This window comes from Dermacentor variabilis, chromosome 4, assembly GCF_050947875.1.
Source record: "Dermacentor variabilis isolate Ectoservices chromosome 4, ASM5094787v1, whole genome shotgun sequence".
In the NCBI taxonomy this organism is placed as follows: domain Eukaryota; kingdom Metazoa; phylum Arthropoda; class Arachnida; order Ixodida; family Ixodidae; genus Dermacentor; species Dermacentor variabilis.
The window spans coordinates 65,337,661-65,354,442 of NC_134571.1; the positions used below are offsets into that span (position 1 = coordinate 65,337,661).

The 16,782-nt window shown below is 47.0% G+C and overlaps 10 non-coding genes across 10 annotated transcripts; all 10 read left to right on the forward strand.

The window, feature by feature from the left end:
• The first annotated feature begins 235 nt into the window (after window positions 1-235).
• Window positions 236-308, forward strand: TRNAR-UCU (transfer RNA arginine (anticodon UCU)). Its single transcript has one exon. It is a non-coding gene; the product is annotated as a tRNA-Arg (tRNA).
• Window positions 309-850: 542 nt separating this feature from the next.
• Window positions 851-923, forward strand: TRNAR-UCU (transfer RNA arginine (anticodon UCU)). Its single transcript has one exon. It is a non-coding gene; the product is annotated as a tRNA-Arg (tRNA).
• A 542-nt stretch (window positions 924-1,465) lies between these two features.
• TRNAR-UCU (transfer RNA arginine (anticodon UCU)) lies at window positions 1,466-1,538 on the forward strand. Its single transcript has one exon. It is a non-coding gene; the product is annotated as a tRNA-Arg (tRNA).
• A 543-nt stretch (window positions 1,539-2,081) lies between these two features.
• TRNAR-UCU (transfer RNA arginine (anticodon UCU)) lies at window positions 2,082-2,154 on the forward strand. The gene has a single exon. It is a non-coding gene; the product is annotated as a tRNA-Arg (tRNA).
• A 541-nt stretch (window positions 2,155-2,695) lies between these two features.
• TRNAR-UCU (transfer RNA arginine (anticodon UCU)) lies at window positions 2,696-2,768 on the forward strand. Its single transcript has one exon. It is a non-coding gene; the product is annotated as a tRNA-Arg (tRNA).
• A 541-nt stretch (window positions 2,769-3,309) lies between these two features.
• Window positions 3,310-3,382, forward strand: TRNAR-UCU (transfer RNA arginine (anticodon UCU)). The gene has a single exon. It is a non-coding gene; the product is annotated as a tRNA-Arg (tRNA).
• A 541-nt stretch (window positions 3,383-3,923) lies between these two features.
• TRNAR-UCU (transfer RNA arginine (anticodon UCU)) lies at window positions 3,924-3,996 on the forward strand. Its single transcript has one exon. It is a non-coding gene; the product is annotated as a tRNA-Arg (tRNA).
• A 543-nt stretch (window positions 3,997-4,539) lies between these two features.
• Window positions 4,540-4,612, forward strand: TRNAR-UCU (transfer RNA arginine (anticodon UCU)). The gene has a single exon. It is a non-coding gene; the product is annotated as a tRNA-Arg (tRNA).
• A 5,483-nt stretch (window positions 4,613-10,095) lies between these two features.
• On the forward strand, window positions 10,096-10,169 carry TRNAR-UCU (transfer RNA arginine (anticodon UCU)). The gene has a single exon. It is a non-coding gene; the product is annotated as a tRNA-Arg (tRNA).
• Window positions 10,170-10,686: 517 nt separating this feature from the next.
• TRNAR-UCU (transfer RNA arginine (anticodon UCU)) lies at window positions 10,687-10,759 on the forward strand. The gene has a single exon. It is a non-coding gene; the product is annotated as a tRNA-Arg (tRNA).
• Window positions 10,760-16,782: the final 6,023 nt, after the last annotated feature.

The window sequence follows — 16,782 nt, forward strand, 5'->3', positions numbered from 1 at the left end:
GATCAAGATGCAACAGCCTGTTCCTGAGTGGCTGTCGAGGGTTGAACCCCTTACAGCACTAAAGGAATTTTAATCCGACAACGTCGTGCCACAGTAGCGGACGGCAGCGAATGTAAATATTACTGTTCCTTGTTCCGTTTGTGTATTCATCCCTTTTCGCTTCTTTGGTCTTTGTTTATATCATTTAGGAATTTGTGTTGTGTTATGTCGAGGACTGGCAATAAAGAAAAAAAAAGTCCCTGTAGCGCAGTGGATAGCGCGTTGGACTTCTAATCCAAAGGTCCCGGGTTCGAACCCCGGCAGGGATGCTGTCTATTTCGTGCAGCGTGAATTTATTCTGTTTTGTAGCTCTGTGTGCCACCAACTGTACAGAGGACTGCATTAGGATGTACTTTTATTATGCGGGGCTTAGCCTGAAGGCGTGTGATGAAACCCCGTCCACGTTGGCCGTGTTTCTATGAGAGCGAGATGCAAGAACGCCCATGTACCCTGCATCAGGTGCACATTAAAGAACATCAGGTAGTCAAAATATAGATGGAGTGTCTAACTACGGTCTATCTAAAGATTATATCATGTTTATGGCGCAGAAGACCACAGAGCAGAAGTGTAACTTTTGCTATGCATTGAATGCAAGGTAAAAGCATAACTTATTATATATCCAGCAAGGTAACCGCATAATAAAAGTACGTAATGAAGAAGGCAGGGCAGGGGGCGCAGTTGCCAAGTAGTTGGTACTGGTGGGTATTGTCTTCTATAGTATGCAAGCAGCAACTCTCTGTACGCGTACGTATTTCAGATTTCACTGTGAGCCTAAGAACGGGACACTCGCCCGCATGACTGCGTACGTGTGGTCCCTGTAGCGCAGTGGATAGCGCGTTGGACTTCTAATCCAAAGGTCCCGGGTTCGAACCCCGGCAGGGATGCTGTCTCTTTCGTGCAGCGTGAATTTGTTCTGTTTTGTAGCTCTGTGTGCCACCACTGTACAGAGGGCTGCATTGGAATGCACTTTTATTTTTTGTGCTGAGCCTGAGGGCTTGAGATCAAACTCCGGCCACGTCAGCCGCTTTTCTATGAGAGCGAAATGCAAGAACGCCTATGTACTCTTTACCGGGTGCAAGATAAAGAACATCAGGTAGTCAAAATCAACATGAATTGCCCAACTACGGTCTATCTAAATATCATATGTTTATGGCTTAGAAGATCACAGAACGGAACTGTAACTTTTACTTTGTATTCAATGCAAGGTAACAGCATAAGTTATTATGTATCCAGCAAGGTAACAGCATAATAAAGGCACGTAAAGAAGGAAGCGGGGGGGGGGGGGTTCCTCAGGTACCAAGTAATTGGTACTGGTGGGTGTTGTCTTCTATAGTTTGCAAGCTGCAGCTCTCTGTACGCGTACGTATTTCAGATTTCGCTGTGAGCCATAGAACGGGAGAGTCGCCTGCATGACTGCGTACGTGTGGTCCCTGCAGCGCAGTGGATAGCGCGTTGGACTTCTAATCCAAAGGTCACGGGTTCGAACCCCGGCAGGGATGCTGCCTCTTTCGTGCAGCGTGAATTTCTTTCTGTTTTGTAGCTCTGTGCACCACCAACTGTACAGAGGGCTGCATTAGAATGTACTTTTATTATGCGGGGCTTAGCCTGAAGGCATGTGATGAAACCCCGTCCACGTTGGCCGTGTTTCTATGAGAGCGAAATGCAAGAACGCCCATGTACCCTGCATCAGGTGCACATTAAAGAACATCAGGTAGTCAAAATATAGATGGAGTGTCTAACTACGGTCTATCTAAAGATTATATCATGTTTATGGCGCAGAGGACCACAGAACAGAATTGTAACTTTTGCTATGCATTGAATGCAAGGTAACAGCATAACTTATTATATATCCAGCAAGGTAACCGCATAATAAAAGTACGTAATGAAGAAGGCAGGGAAGGGGGCGCAGTTGCCAAGTAGTTGGTACTGGTGGGTGTTGTCTTCTATAGTATGCAAGCAGCAACTCTCTGTACGTGTACGTATTTCAGATTTCACTGTGAGTCAAAGAACGGGACACTCGCCCGCATAACTGCGCACGTGTGGTCCCTGTAGCGCAGTGGATAGCGCGTTGCACTTCTAATCCAAAGGTCCCGGATTCGAACCCCGGCAGGGATGCTGTCTCTTTCGTGCAGCGTGAATTTATTCTGTTTTGTAGCTCTGTGTGCCACCACTGTACAGAGGGCTGCATTGGAATGCACTTTTATTTTTTGTGCTGAGCCTGAGGGCGTGAGATCAAACTCCGGCCACGTCAGCCGCTTTTCGATGAGAGCGAAATGGAAGAACGCCTATGTACTCTTTACCGGGTGCAAGATAAAGAACATCAGGTAGTCAAAATTAGCATGAATTGCCCAACTACGGTCTATCTAAATATCATATGTTTATGGCTTAGAAGATCACAGAACAGAACTGTAATTTTTACTTTGTATTCAATTCAAGGTAACAGCATAAGTTAATATGTATCCTGAAAGGTAACACCATAATAAAGGCACGTAAAGTGGGAAGCGGGGGGGGGGGGTTCCTCAGGTGCCAAGTAATTGGTACTGGTGGGTGTTGTCTTCTATAGTGTGCAAGCTGCAGCTCTCTGTACGCGTACGTATTTCACATTTCACTGTGAGCCATAGAACGGGAGAGTCGCCTGCAGGACTGCGTACGTGTGGTCCCTGTAGCGCAGTGGATAGCGCGTTGGACTTCTAATCCAAAGGTCCCGGGTTCGAACCCCGGCAGGGATGCTGCCTCTTTCGTGCAGCATGGATTTCTTTCTGTTTTGTAGCTCTGTGCGCCACCACTGTACACAGGGCTGCATTAGAATACAGTTTTATTACGTGTGCCGAGCCTGAGGGCGTGGGATCAAACCCCGGCCACGTCAGCGGCATTTCAATGAGTGCGAAATGCAAGAACACCCACGTGCCTTGCATCGGGGTGCACGTTAAAGAACATCAGGTAATCAAAATTAACATAGAGTCCAACTGTGGTCTATCTAAAGATCATATCATGTTTATGGCGCAGGAGACCACAGCACGGAATTGTAATTTTTACTTTGCATTGAATTCAACGTAACAGCATAACTTATTATATACCCAGCAAGGTAACACCATAATAAAGGCACGTAAAGAAGGAAGCGGGGGGGGGGTCCTCAGGTGCCAAGTAATTGGTACTTGTGGGTGTTGTCTTCTATAGTGTGCCATGTGCAGCTCTCTGTACGCGTACGTATTTCAGATTTCGCTGTCAGCCATAGAACGGGAGAGTCGCCTGCATGACAGTGTACGTGTGGTCCCTGTAGCGCAGTGGATAGCGCGTTGGACTTCTAATCCAAAAGTCCCGGGTTTGAACCCCGGCAGGGATGCTGTCTCTTTCGTGCAGCGTGAATTTATTCTGTTTTGTAGCTCTGTGTGCCACCACTGTACAGAAGGCTGCATTGGAATGCACTTTTACTTTTTGTGCTGAGCCTGAGGGTGTGAGATCAAACTCCGGCCACGTCATCCGCGTTTCGTTGAGAGCGAAATGCAAGAACGCCTATGTACAGTTTACCGGGTGCAAGATAAAGAACATCAGGTAGCCAAAATTAACATGAATTGCCCAACTACGATCTATCTAAATATCATATGTTTATGGCTTAGAAGATCACAGAACGGAATTGTAACTTTTACTTTGTATTCAATGCAAGGTAACAGCATAAGTTATTATGTATCCATCAAGGTAACACCATAATAAAGGCACACAAAGAAGGAAGCGGGGAGGGGGGGGTCCTCAGGTGCAAAGTAATTGGTACTGTTGGGTGTTGTCTTCTATAGTGTGTGAGCTGCAACTCTCTGTACGCGTACGTATTTCAGATTTCACTGTGATCCTTAGAATGGGACAGTCGCCTGCATGTCGGCGTGCGTGTGGTCCCTGTAGCGCAGTGGATAGCGCGTTGGCCTTCTAATCGAAAGGTGCCGGGTTCGAACCCCGGCAGGGATGCTGCCTCTTTCGTGCAGCGTGGATTTCTTTCTGTTTTGTAGCTCTGTGCACCACCAACTGTACAGAGGGCTGCATTAGAATGTACTTTTATTATGCGGGGCTTAGCCTGAAGGCCTGTGATGAAACCCCGTCCACGTCGGCCGTGTTTCTATGAGAGCGAAATGCAAGAACGCCCGTGTACCCTGCATCAGGTGCACATTAAAGAACATCAGGTAGTCAAAATATAGATGGAGTGTCTAACTATGGTCTATCTAAAGATCATATCATGTTTATGGCGCAGGAGACCACAGAACGGAATTGTAATTTTTACTTTGCATTGAATTCAATGTAACAGCATAACTTATTATATATCCAGCAAGGTAACCGCATAATAAAGGTACGTAATGAAGAAGGCAGGGAAGGGGGCTCAGTTGCCAAGTAGTTGGTACTGGTGGGTGTTGTCTTCTATAGTATGCAAGCAGCAACTCTCTGTACGTGTACGTATTTCAGATTTCACTGTGAGCCTAAGAACGGGACACTCGCCCGCATGACTGCGTACGTGTGGTCCCTGTAGCGCAGTGGATAGCGCGTTGGACTTCTAATCCAAAGGTCCCGCGTTCGAACCCCGGCAGGGATGCTGTCTCTTTCGTGCAGCGTGAATTTATTCTGTTTTGTAGCTCTGTGTGCCACCACTGTACAGAGGGCTGCATTAGAATGCACTTTTATTATTTGTGCTGAGGCTAAGGGCATGGGATCAAACGCCGGCCATGTCGGCCGCGTTTCGATGAGAGCGAAAGTCAAGAGCGCGCATGTACCCTGCATCGGGTGGAAGATAAAAAACATTAGGTAGTCAAAATTTGGATGGAGTGTCGAACTACGGTCTATCTAAATATTACATCATGTTTATGGCGCAGAGGACCACAGAACGGTATTGTAATTTCTACTTTGTATTGAATGCAAGGTAACAGTATAACTTATTATGTACCCGGCAAGGTACCAGCATAATAAAGGTACGTAATGAAGGAGGCAGGGGAGGGGGCACAGTTGCCGAGTAATTGATACCGGTGGGTGTAGTCTTCTGAGTGTGCAAGCTGCAAGTTTCTGTGCGCATGCGTTTTTCAGATTTCACGATGAGTCTAAGAACGGGAAAGTCACCCGCAAGACTGCGTACGTGTGGTCCCTGTAGCGCAGTGACATTCCAGTTTCGGCCACCGAGCGTGATGGACGTGCGCATCATTTGCTCCAACAGAGAGGTATCAGCGGCCCAGTTTGGCCGTGGAAACAGGTTAGCTGTGTCGATTAACCAGGATTATGAAGTTATTTTGCCGCGGCTACCAACAGGTCGAATTACTTTAAATACGCTGTTTTTGCACGCCGACGTCAAAGCAAGGCCCTACAAGGTTGAGGATTTTCGCGATGCGCTGGTTCGTTTGGCACTCCTCCACGAGGTTGTCGCCTTGGGGGCGTGCCAAATGAACCACATCTGGACTATCACGTTCAAGAGTGTTGAAGGAATGAAGAAGCTGCTTTCAGCCCGTGAAGTGACTGGGAAGGAACGATGGTGCAGTGTTATTGATACCGACAACCAGGACGTGAGGATGAAAATCCCGTCGATTTAGTAGAATGTGCAGGACGAAGATGTGCGGACAGCCTTTGCACCCTACGGAACCGTGACCGAGGTCGCCAAGGAACGCTGGCACATTTAGGGAGTTATGGACAAAGGTTCGTCAACGCGTTGTGTGTCTTTAACGTTGAAGCCTGGTGTTACAATTGATGACCTGCCTCACCAGCTAGGCATTACTGGAGAACAGGCCCTCGCTGTGGTTCCTGGAAGATCCCCACTTTGCCTAACGTGCCATACCTCAGGGCGCGTCCGACGTGAATGCGAAGTCCCCCGTTGCAGTCAGTGCTGTCGCTTTGGCCATGACCAACCGCAGCGCATCAAAACGTACGCAAATGTCACAGGGCACAGGAGAGGAGAAGATGACTCCGAACTTATCATGGATGCGGATGAATCCGAGGAGGCAGCTAGAACAGCTGAAAAGAATATGCCGCAGGCAGTGCCTAACGCCGTCAAGGGGGGCGTAGCAGCGACACAGCCTGAAGATCAGACCACTGCGTCGACGCAGGTCACCCTAAGGATGATGCAGCCGAACTAGCAGGAAGGCCGAGTACGGCTACTGAAGATGGAAAACCTAAAGAGGAGGGAGAAGGCATGGACGTCATCCAACCAAGCATGAGTAGTGCTCCAGCAAAGAGGACACACGACAAGGCCTGTGCCGAAGAGGTTCAACATCCTTCTGCAAGTACCGACGAACCACCCCCGAAATCGGAAGGACAGCGCCGGCCGACGTTTTGCCCGAAGCCCAACATCCCGCCGGACAAAAAGCCGGCGAAGACTACACCGACGTAGCAACCATGGCTCCCTTCTGGCTTGACAAAGTACGAGAGGCGACCGACAACGGCACTGCGACGAGCAGCGCGATGAGGCTGCGCCAATGTGCTGCAGACAGCGCCCACGCCTCTTGGGTGTGCTCGAGAACTCTTGAGAAGGGAAAATTGCTGTGCTTGACTTCTCGGTGTATTAAGGCTGAAGGTGAGCCCGAAGCCTTTCGGTCTATTTAATTTGTCGCGCTCATGGCAGGCAGAACAGAATCAGCACTTAAATTTGCCACGTTTAATGTAAGGGGACTGGCAGCGAGGCGGCGTCATTATCGATTAAGTCGTCTCCTGCTTGAAAACGATGTGGACGTAGTGGGAGTGCAAGAGACTAAGGCAGCAAGTGAAGCTCAGATGAGCCGTATGGTTGAGCCTTTTAGAAGCCGGTACAATGTATGGGTGTGTCATTCGGTTCATTCATCGGGAGAGTGTGCCATTTTATTTCGGAAATATTTAGGTGTTATTGAAGAATCTGTTGCCGGTTTCAACACCGGGCGTATTATGACGCGTGATTGTTCATATCTTGATTTACAGTGGAGCATAATGTGTGTGTATGCCTCAATTAAGGAAAATGAGCACAAAGCTTTCTGCGAATTGGTCCTGCCCTATCTGAAGCCTCTTAGATATATTATTTTTATGGGTGACTTCAACTGCGTGTGCATGCCCAAATATAGTGTAACTAACATGACCATTCGAGACCAAAGCCTGTTACTTTGTATGCAATTGTCTCGGAGCCCAATTTGGAAGATGTCGGGAGTGCTCTGTCTGAAGGTGCCCGTCTGCAGTTCACACATTCATACCAGCAAGTGATGTAAGACTTGACAGAGTTTATGTCTGCAGGCGTGATTCCAATGTGCAGTCACTAATTGGTTAAAAACGTTGTGTTCAGCGATCATTGCATGGTAATGTTTACAATAGGAACGAAGACCAAAAGCTGAAAGTTCAACTGGGAACTATGACAATTTAATGTATAGCTTCTTGAGGATTAACGTTTTGTGCTTACAGTAAAAGAAAAAAATGGACTATTTGCAAACGGTTGACCAGGGGGACGTTATTGGAAACTGGGAACATTTTAAAGGAGAAATAAAAATGTTCGCTATAGAAAGAGCGAGTGCTTTGCATCAAAGCGACAAGGCAGACGAAAAAGAATTTCAGAGCCGCTTAGATTTGCTGGCGAGGTTGAAAAGTGCACAGCCAGGCCAGTACGAAAAAGAAATAAAAGGAACAAAAATAGGTTAGAACTGACGGATAAAGAGAAGTATAAAGAAGCGGTCGTACGCGCACGTGCAGAACGGTTGTGGTTTGGCGAGACACCGACAAAACGATCCCTGTGCGACGAAAAATCGATATGCAGTAAAGAACGACATAGAAGAGATAGAGTATAAGGGCGAAGTTGCTCGTGACTGTAACACTATTCACCGTGCGTTTGTTGTTTATTACGAAGGACTACTTGGTCACGAGTCACGTGTAGAAGAAGGACTCGCGCCAGAGTTTTTGGCAGTGATGCCTATCTTAGAGGATGAAGTCAAGCTTGGGCTCGAGGCACCGATTAGTGCAGCAAAGTAAAGCGCACAATTGACGAGTTAAGCTCCGGCAATACACCTGGACCGGACGGGCTAGTCGCAGCTTTTTACAAAGCGCTCAAGTCTGACAGGGCGCCCATTCTACAAAGCGTAATTCAAGAAACATACGAAAACCAGGTGTAGCCTCCGTCCTTCCGATGAAGTCACATCGTGCTGGTTCCGAAGAGTGATGACCCGGTTAAGAGATTGTCTGTCAGAGGGCATCGGCCCATAAGTCTCACGAGTGTGGACTATAAGATATCCATGAAGGTTCTGGGCAGAAGGCTGCAGAATGTAATAAAAACTATCGTAGGCCAGCTCTAAACGTGCGGGATTAAAGGAGGTACGATAACGATAAATATTCACGTAGCACGGAGCATATTAGAATGCTGCGATGCATTTGATAAACGTGTAGCCATGTTGCAACTGGACGTGGAAAAGGCCTTTGACCGCATCAACCACCATGTTCTGTTTTGTATCCTCGAACACGCGAATGTTGGCCGAGTGCTCTTAGAAAGTGACAAAATGGCATATGCTGGTTGTACGGAAAACATTATTATTAATAAGCAACTGAGTGAAAGTATCGCAGTTCATTCTTCCGTGATGTAAGGGTGCACATTGTCTCCATTGTTGTTTGCACTGTATTTCGAACTCTTTTCCCTGAAAATTATATCAAACGAAAAAGTGCTTGGTTTCACGATGTTGTCCACTGAAGCTAAAGTACTTTCGTACACGGATGATATCGCGATTTCTTGCGAAGATAGGGAAAGTCTAACTGAAGCAGTGAAGGACGCGGCTAGGTTTTGCAAAGCCTCCGGAAGTGTGATAAACTGGGAAAGGTGTTTTGGCTTCTGGCACGGCAAATCGGATTATGCGCCTATAATGTTCGAGAGCTTTCAGTGGGCAACGTCACCTCTCAAATACTTGGGAGTACCACTAGACCACTATCGAGAACCTAACAAATATTGAGAAGCGGAAACTTAGCGCACACGGAAATGTACGCACAAATGGGGTGGCCGTGAACTTTCAATTTTTGCTCGGGCCACAGTATGCAGCTATATATAGGTCAAGGTATGGTGTGTGCTCCAGGCACTGTGTATATCACGGACCAGTGTCCAGAGATTGCAGCGAGTTTTCGCAGTGTTCATTAGGGGGTCGAGTTGAGAGAGGACAAGTCGCACAAATCTCTTTCTGTCCGTGGGAAAGGGTCACCTAGGTTTCGCACATTTGTTTCTTAGGCGACTTGTGGCAAGATTAGTGCTTCTCTGTGACTAAAAAGATGCATTCCTGCGTGCGGTAATGCAAATTTGGCTGAAAGAGGCACTGCTGAATACGTTGTATCAGCCAGCACGGTGAAACACGTGCGAGTGAGGGGCTTTCTTTGGGAGGTTGCGCGCGCTTCTCAGTGTTTGAAAGTTCACTTTTCTGCGCAATATCTTACTGATGTTACAAGGAAACAACATTGAAAAAGACCTCATTGACACTTGTAGCCTATAGCTTTGTACCGTTCCATATACTGTGGTTGCTCTGAAAGGAATGTACTGAAGAGAGTGAAAAAGATGTCGGTGCGGCCCTCAGTGAAATCATTTTTTTTTCAGCTGCACACTGGCGCACTGCCCGCGAAGCCATGATTTCAAGAGAAAGGAATATTTGTCCCATGGTCCACAAACTGTCCAATCTGTAAGAAACCTGAGACACTAGATCACATGTTCCTTCTCTGCACAGACGCTGTATTTCACAGGAACGTCTTGGAACAAACTTTTAAAAAGCAGCTTCCAATATCACCTTACGGCATATGATTTCTATCGGTAGATAGCGGAGACGAAGTGCCGTGGACATGTTTATGCTTATCAGCTTACACAGTACATGGAAAAATAGAATGGCATTTAGCCATGCAGGTGAAAGTATTCTCTCTATACGAGAGTATTTATTGAACGCGTGTCTTATATAAGAGATGTGTTTAAGGCTCAAGAAAAACAGCCAGAGTGGCTCTTGCTCAACTGAAACGCTTTTAGTCTTTTGGTGTGAGCTGGCCACTGCACCACTCGCATCTTTTACTTGTAAAGTGATATAAGTGTTTCATTGTGGTATGTGCCAAGAGGGTATTAAGAAAGAAAATGTCCCTGTAGCGCAGTGGATAGCGCGTTGGATTTCTGATTGCAAAGGTCGCGGGTTCGAACCCCGGCAGAGATGCTGCCTCTTTCGTGCAGTGTGAATTTCTTCTGTTTTGTAGCCCTGTGCGGTACCATTGTACAGAGGGCTGCATAGAATGTACATTTCTCATGTGTGCTGAGCCTGAGGGCGTGGTATGACACCCCAGCCACGTCAGCCGCATTTCGATGAGACCGAAATGCAAGAACGCCCATGTACCGTGCACCAAGTAGTCAAAATTACCTTTGAGTTTCCAACTACGGTGTGTCTAAAGATTATATCGTGTTTTTGGCGCAGAAGACCACGGAACGGAATTGTAATTTTTATTATGTATTCAATACAATGTAACAGTATAATTTATTATGTATCCAGTAAGGCAACAGCATAATAAAGGTACGTAATGAAGGAGGCAGGGGAGAGGGCGCAGTTGCCAAGTAGTTGGTACCGGTGGGTGTAGTCTTCTGTAGTGTGCAAGCTGCAAGTCTCTGTGCGCATGCGTTTTTCAGATTTCAGATGAGCCTAAAAACGGGACAGTCCCCCACAAGACTGCGTACGTGTGGTCCCTGTAGCGCAGTGGATAGCGCGTTGGACTTCTAATCCAAAGGTCCCGGGTTCGAACCCCGGCAGGGATGCTGCCTCTTTTGTGCAGCGTGAATTTATTCTGTTTTGTAGCTCTGTGCGGTACCATTGTACAGAGGGCTGCATAGAATGTACATTTATTATGTGTGCTGAACCTGAGGGCGTCGGATGACACCCCAGCCACGTAGGCCGCCTTTTTATGAGAGTGAAATGCAAGAACGCCCTTGTACTGTGCATCGCATGCACGTTAAAGAACATCAGGTAGTCAAACTTAACTTGGAGTCTCCAACTACGTTGTACCTAAAAATCTTATCGTGTTTTTTGGCGCAGTAGGCCACAGAACGTAATTGTAATTTTTAATATGGATTCAATGCAAGGTAACAGCATAATAAAGGCACGTAAGGAAGGAGGCAGGATGTGGGGCGTCTGTGCCAAGTAATTGGTACTGGTGGATGTTCTCTCCTATAGCGTGCAAGCTGCATCTCCATGTATGCTTACGTTTTTCAGATTTCACTGTGAGCCTAAGAACAGGATCGTGTGCCGCATGTCATCGTACGTGTGGTCACTGTAGTGCACGATTCCACTGCCGGCCACCGCAGTGAACGGTCGCGGAATGTCTTACTTCTCAGGAGCAGTTACAGCGGCCCTTGGCCATGGTTCCCGGTCAACGGAAAATTCTTCTCCGGTCTACCAGATGGTTCTACCACAACTGCCTTCATGTGCTAGTGTTTTGAACACTATTTTTATCCATGTTGAAGCTAAAGCGCGGCCTTACCGTGTTGAGCACTTCACAGACGCGCTTTCAAGACTGATGCTGCTGCCGGAAGTGAAGGCCCTCGGGGCTTATCAGATGAATCATGTGTGGGCCGTAACTTTCTCGAACGAGGCGGGAAAGAAGATGACACTTGACGCTGAAGCATATTTTGTGAAAGAACATCGATGAGTGGTCATTGACCCTTGCAATTAGGGTGTCAGACTCAAACTCTTCTGGCTGCTGCACGGTTTTCTTGACGAAGACGTCTGAACAGTGTTGGCACCGTTAGGGAGAGGGACCAAACTGACGAGGGAGAAGGGGAAAGTACAGGGCTGCAACAAAAAAGAAACCACGACAAGGTCTGTATTCCTGAAACTCAAACCCGGAATGACAGCGGACGACCTACCACATCAGCTTCGGTTCCCGGAAGACCTGGCTCTGGTTATTGTCCCCGGCAGAGCACCCTTCTGTCTCCGGTGCCGTGGCACGGGACACATTAGACGAGAATGCCGGGTTTTCACGCTGTGGGCTGTGTCTTCTCTTCGGCCATGACGAGAACCAGTGCGTGAGAACGTCCGCCAACGGTGCTGGTCCTGGAAGAAGGGAGGACGCATAGGAGCTCCTTATGGATCAAGAGAATCCAGAGGAGGCTGCTAAAGAAGCCGCTGAAGGGGCGGATGCTCAGCATCTCTGGAAAGAAAGACTGTATATGTGAACTTGAAGGGGACTGATAGGGGCAACGTGGCTGATTCTGCGCCTCCACCCACCAAGGTTCAAGTCGAGGAAAGAGGTGTTAAGGCGACGTGTGCGTCTTCAACTATCAAGGCACCTTGAAGCACCGCGGTTGATGAGACAGTCAGCATCTGTGAGAGCATGGGCATGACTTCCGACGCTAAGTGCGCTGGAAAGCGGTAGGGCGACGATGTTGAGGACCACATTCGAGACACCGATGGCGCGGATACCGAAAGACCGGCACAGAAAACCCAGACAGACCGACGATTGACGTTGAAAGCGAAACCCAACGTGCCGCCAAATAGGCGGCCGTCACACGCGCCACCTCCACCTTAGCGGAGGTAGTGTCCCGCAAAGAAGTTACAACACCCGATCTTTGATTGGGAATGGGCCTGCGAGGACGTGGGTTGGAAGACGTCGCTTACCATCACTGCATACCAGAGTCCGTATGTTTGCTAAGAAATATTGTGCGTGGTCGTACCTTAATTATAACTAAAACAATGGTAAACACTAATAACCTCACCATTCAGCTTCGTTGGCGACATTAAATGTCAGAGGGTTGTCGCAGAGGCGAAGACAGTGTCAGATAAGTCGCACGTTACAAGAAAAAGTCATTCATTTGATGGCTGTCGAAGAAACGAAAATTGAATCTGAAGAAAACATGGCTTGATTGGTTGAAATTTTCAGAAATACTTACAACGTATGCTTTTCCCAAGCGAGTGGTACTTCTCGTGGCCGCCTTTTGTTTATTAGAAACAGTATTGGGATAACGGAGTAACAAGTTACATCATGTGAGAGAGGGGGGGGGGGCGTTTTGCTTATTCGTGATTTTTCTTTTTCTGAATTACTTTGGCCTGCGGTTTGTGTATACGCTCCTAATAACGCTCGCCAACGTTAACCATTTTTTGTTTATCTGAGATCTTTCTTGCGGTGTGAAACACATGTTCTAATGTTTGGCGAATTTTGTGTGTACCGGCCGATAGATCGATCGAAAAAGCCATTGAGCCAAGATAAAAGTGCAGCAGCGCTGCACAAGATTTTGTGTGAAGTTGATGTAGAGGATGTTGGGAGTGCTCTTGGTTCTTACAGTGATGTGCAATATACGCATTTTCAAGGAGACAGGCACTCGAGGTTAGACCGCATCTATGTTCCTATTCACTTAGTTCCGCTACTTTCTGACTACGGTGTAGAATGTATCAGTTTCAGTGATCATTGTTTGGTAATGGTTACGATAGGTATGAAACAGAAAAGGCAGAAATTTTATTGGCACTTATGAAAACCTAATGACAACCTTATGCAGGATGAAGTCTTTCTTAAAAGAATAAAGGAGAAATTGGACTCTGTTCTCCTTGGCGATGCAAGAAATGTTGTAGAAGCTTGGGAGCTGTTCAAAACAGAAGGGAAAGCAATTGCTTTGGAGAGAGCATGCGTGTAGCGGGCCGAAACTAAAGCAGGAAGAAAAGCAAGAGCAATGCAGGTTAGCATACCTATTGAACAGGGGAAGTGACGCCGCTGGCATTTTGCAAATCATATCAGAGAACTTAAAGTGAAACTTGAAGTGATTGATGAAGAAAGATATCGTGGCGCAGTTTTAAGAGCATGCGCCGAACGTATAAGGTTGGATGAAACGCCCACCAAGAAAGCTTTAAGTGAAGAGAAGAGACACGCTATGACCACGGAAGTAAAATAAATTGTTTATCAAGGGAAGCTTACAAATGACGCAGAAATGATAGAAAGTGCTTTAGTTGACTGTCAGTTGCTAATTCAACGAACTCTCACTGAAAGAAAGCAATATTCTCATGAGACACCCATCCACATTTTAGCCGTGTGTTTCTGCTGCAGCGATGCATTGACGTTCGTGCAATGTTGTTCTCAATCCCAAAACTGACACACCAGCCAACTTTTCTAACAGTTCGCGCTGAACGCCATACGTGCATTTACATTTATGCCAAACGCCTTATCAGTTTTCCTGTGGTTGCATCCTTGAAAGCGTGAGATGGAAGCCCCCCAGTATACCCGCCATCACGAAAACTGATCTTCCCTTGCCGGCAGCTCCCTCATGTGACTTGATCCAGACATCTCACAATACATCGGTGGGTTGACTGCGAGACACGCTATTTAGGCTTTTGCTTATGTCTCTTGAAACCAGGTGCTCAAGCTTGTACCTATCGCAGTGTAGAAAGTTTGGGAATGTGCATTGCAAACGATCAAACAAATAATTTTAAAGAAAACTCGCATTCTGCAGCAACGTTTGAGGGGATAAAATGTGTTTAAGAACAATAAATAACAAAGGCATAGTAGTTAATATTTACGACAAAGGAGTACAGCTGATATATGCAAGCGAAAGCAGTGCAGACGTTTGTATGCGTAGTGCAGGGGAGAGCACCACTTTAGCCATTTTAATGGCATTCAAATGCTTTCTTATCTACATGATAAGGAATGCTAAATGCTGCATGATAAGATGCCGCTGAACCCTTTGTATGTGGCACTCTAAGAAAAGCAGAAGGAGACACAAAAAATGCTGCCGCGATCCTGTAAAACACCCGGGGTGTGGTAATATTCACAGGTCCAAGGGGCCTCTTCTCCAAGTTTGCCCATCACCAAACTCAAGTATTTGCTTTGCTTATTCAACGGCCTCCCGGTGGGATTGCTTGCCTTGCGCGCGGAAGCCGGAAGCGCCATCAAAAGTATATTCAGGAGCCCGGCCTGCACAGGTACACATGCTAGAACGGGAGAAGGTAGCCGTGGGGTTATCGTCAAGCGCTAGAGAACAATATCAGGTATCGATTCTTCGGCTAGGCCACAAAGGTAACGTGGGATTGAGCCCTTTAGTGAACTTAGAACGTAGCAGCCGGGTACTCAGCACACTGCAGCAGGCTTCTGATAGAAGACCACCGTGTATTTTCGTAAGGAGAATCCTCGACTTCTGTGATCCTGCAGCTATACATAATTAGAACGAATGTCTTGGAGCTTGCGTTCATTCATTTTGCTATTCTCACTTTCCTCATTTGGCCCCGAACTTTACCTCATAGGGGTTGTTGACGTGTATCCATTACACGGTCCGGTGGCATGTTGCTGTGCTCCACGAGGGGTCTCGTACTCTGATATGATATTGTGGTAACGCGCTTCAGGACTAAGAAAGTTTACACCTCTCGGCCCCAGCGTCCTTCCTACATCTCACGTAAGAGTCGCTATTTCGCATAGCAGCCAGGTTGCCCACCGTATCATCACACACAGCTGCGCACAACAGCGGGTACTCCTAGTTGCACGAATCGCAAACGCCTCAACCAACAGCCGTCTTCATCGCTTGTTTTCCGTGGCAAACGCTCACAAGAGGCCACATTTTTCGACGTTTATTATTTTTAGTTTAAACCGACGCGCCCCATTTAACCGAAACAACATATCTTGTTACACCTGTAAGATAATTTCTTGATGGAGGCAGTGCTTGCGGCGCAAAAACAAAATGCAAAATCACGCCACAAGAAACCTTTACTACACGCATTAACCTATACTCGGATTTACGCTGCCCATTGCAACAAGCAAAACGAACTAAGCACTGTCGGGAACATGAAGGCATAGCAGGCTGATTCACGCAAAAATGTAATTTGAGTCGGCGTGCTTTCCCCTCCAGAAGCGCCGTGCGCAGAATATATTTCCGCATTTGTTGTTGTGACGTGCTCTCATCGGACATAGGGTCGTCCCGATGCGGCCAAAACATGGAAAGTGAACGCGGTGTTTTTTTTAAACTCAAGCACGGTTTCAACTGTTAACCTTGCCTGCATAAAAAATATTGTGTTAAAAAAAGAAAACAGACCGGCACAGATCGCAACCACCAGCCCTTACATTGGTGCTTGCTAATGTACGTCCGGCATTTCTGGAGTAACGAATTTTCATTGGCTTATTTTTTATGGTTCTGTCATTCAACGTGATAGAACAACAGACCACAAGTAATAGTACTATCACTTACAAGGCAGACCACATTGTTGTTTTAGAGTCTTTAGAAACGAACATGTATAATTAAAGTAGGTGTTATTATGCTGCATTTTATATGCTGGCTTATGCAAAAAGCGAATGATGATTACCTTTGAGCATTATTGCGAACGTAGGATAGCGCTGCACACCATTACACCAAACGAGACTGGTTACACTATAACGTAAAACTATTCCAATGTGTTTTTATTCCAGTCTCCTGACTTGAAATTTGCGTAACCGCTATTGCAAGCATCGGGCGGTCACCCGCAGCGTTGTCTGAACGGAACAATCAAACGCTCTCGTCGTTCATAGGAGGTCCCTTTTGTTTGCTTGAAAAACGAATAACATTGCCTACGCTGAGCGGCTTGTCTTATGTAACTGGCTGACAAAAGGCGAGGAACACTCGCAAGTGGAGAGGGATTCGACGGGGCCGAGTCACTGCACTGAAAATCGATAAGCGGACGAAGAGGGTGGTGCCGGCGTCTGCGATTGGTCCGCTTTCCCTTAGCTTGCGGTGGCTGGCCCAAAATCGCGGCAGCATGCAACGGAAGCTTAAGAATGACACTACAATGGATCCTCCACAAAGAAGCGTTGGCAGAACGAGGTCGTAACGTGCCG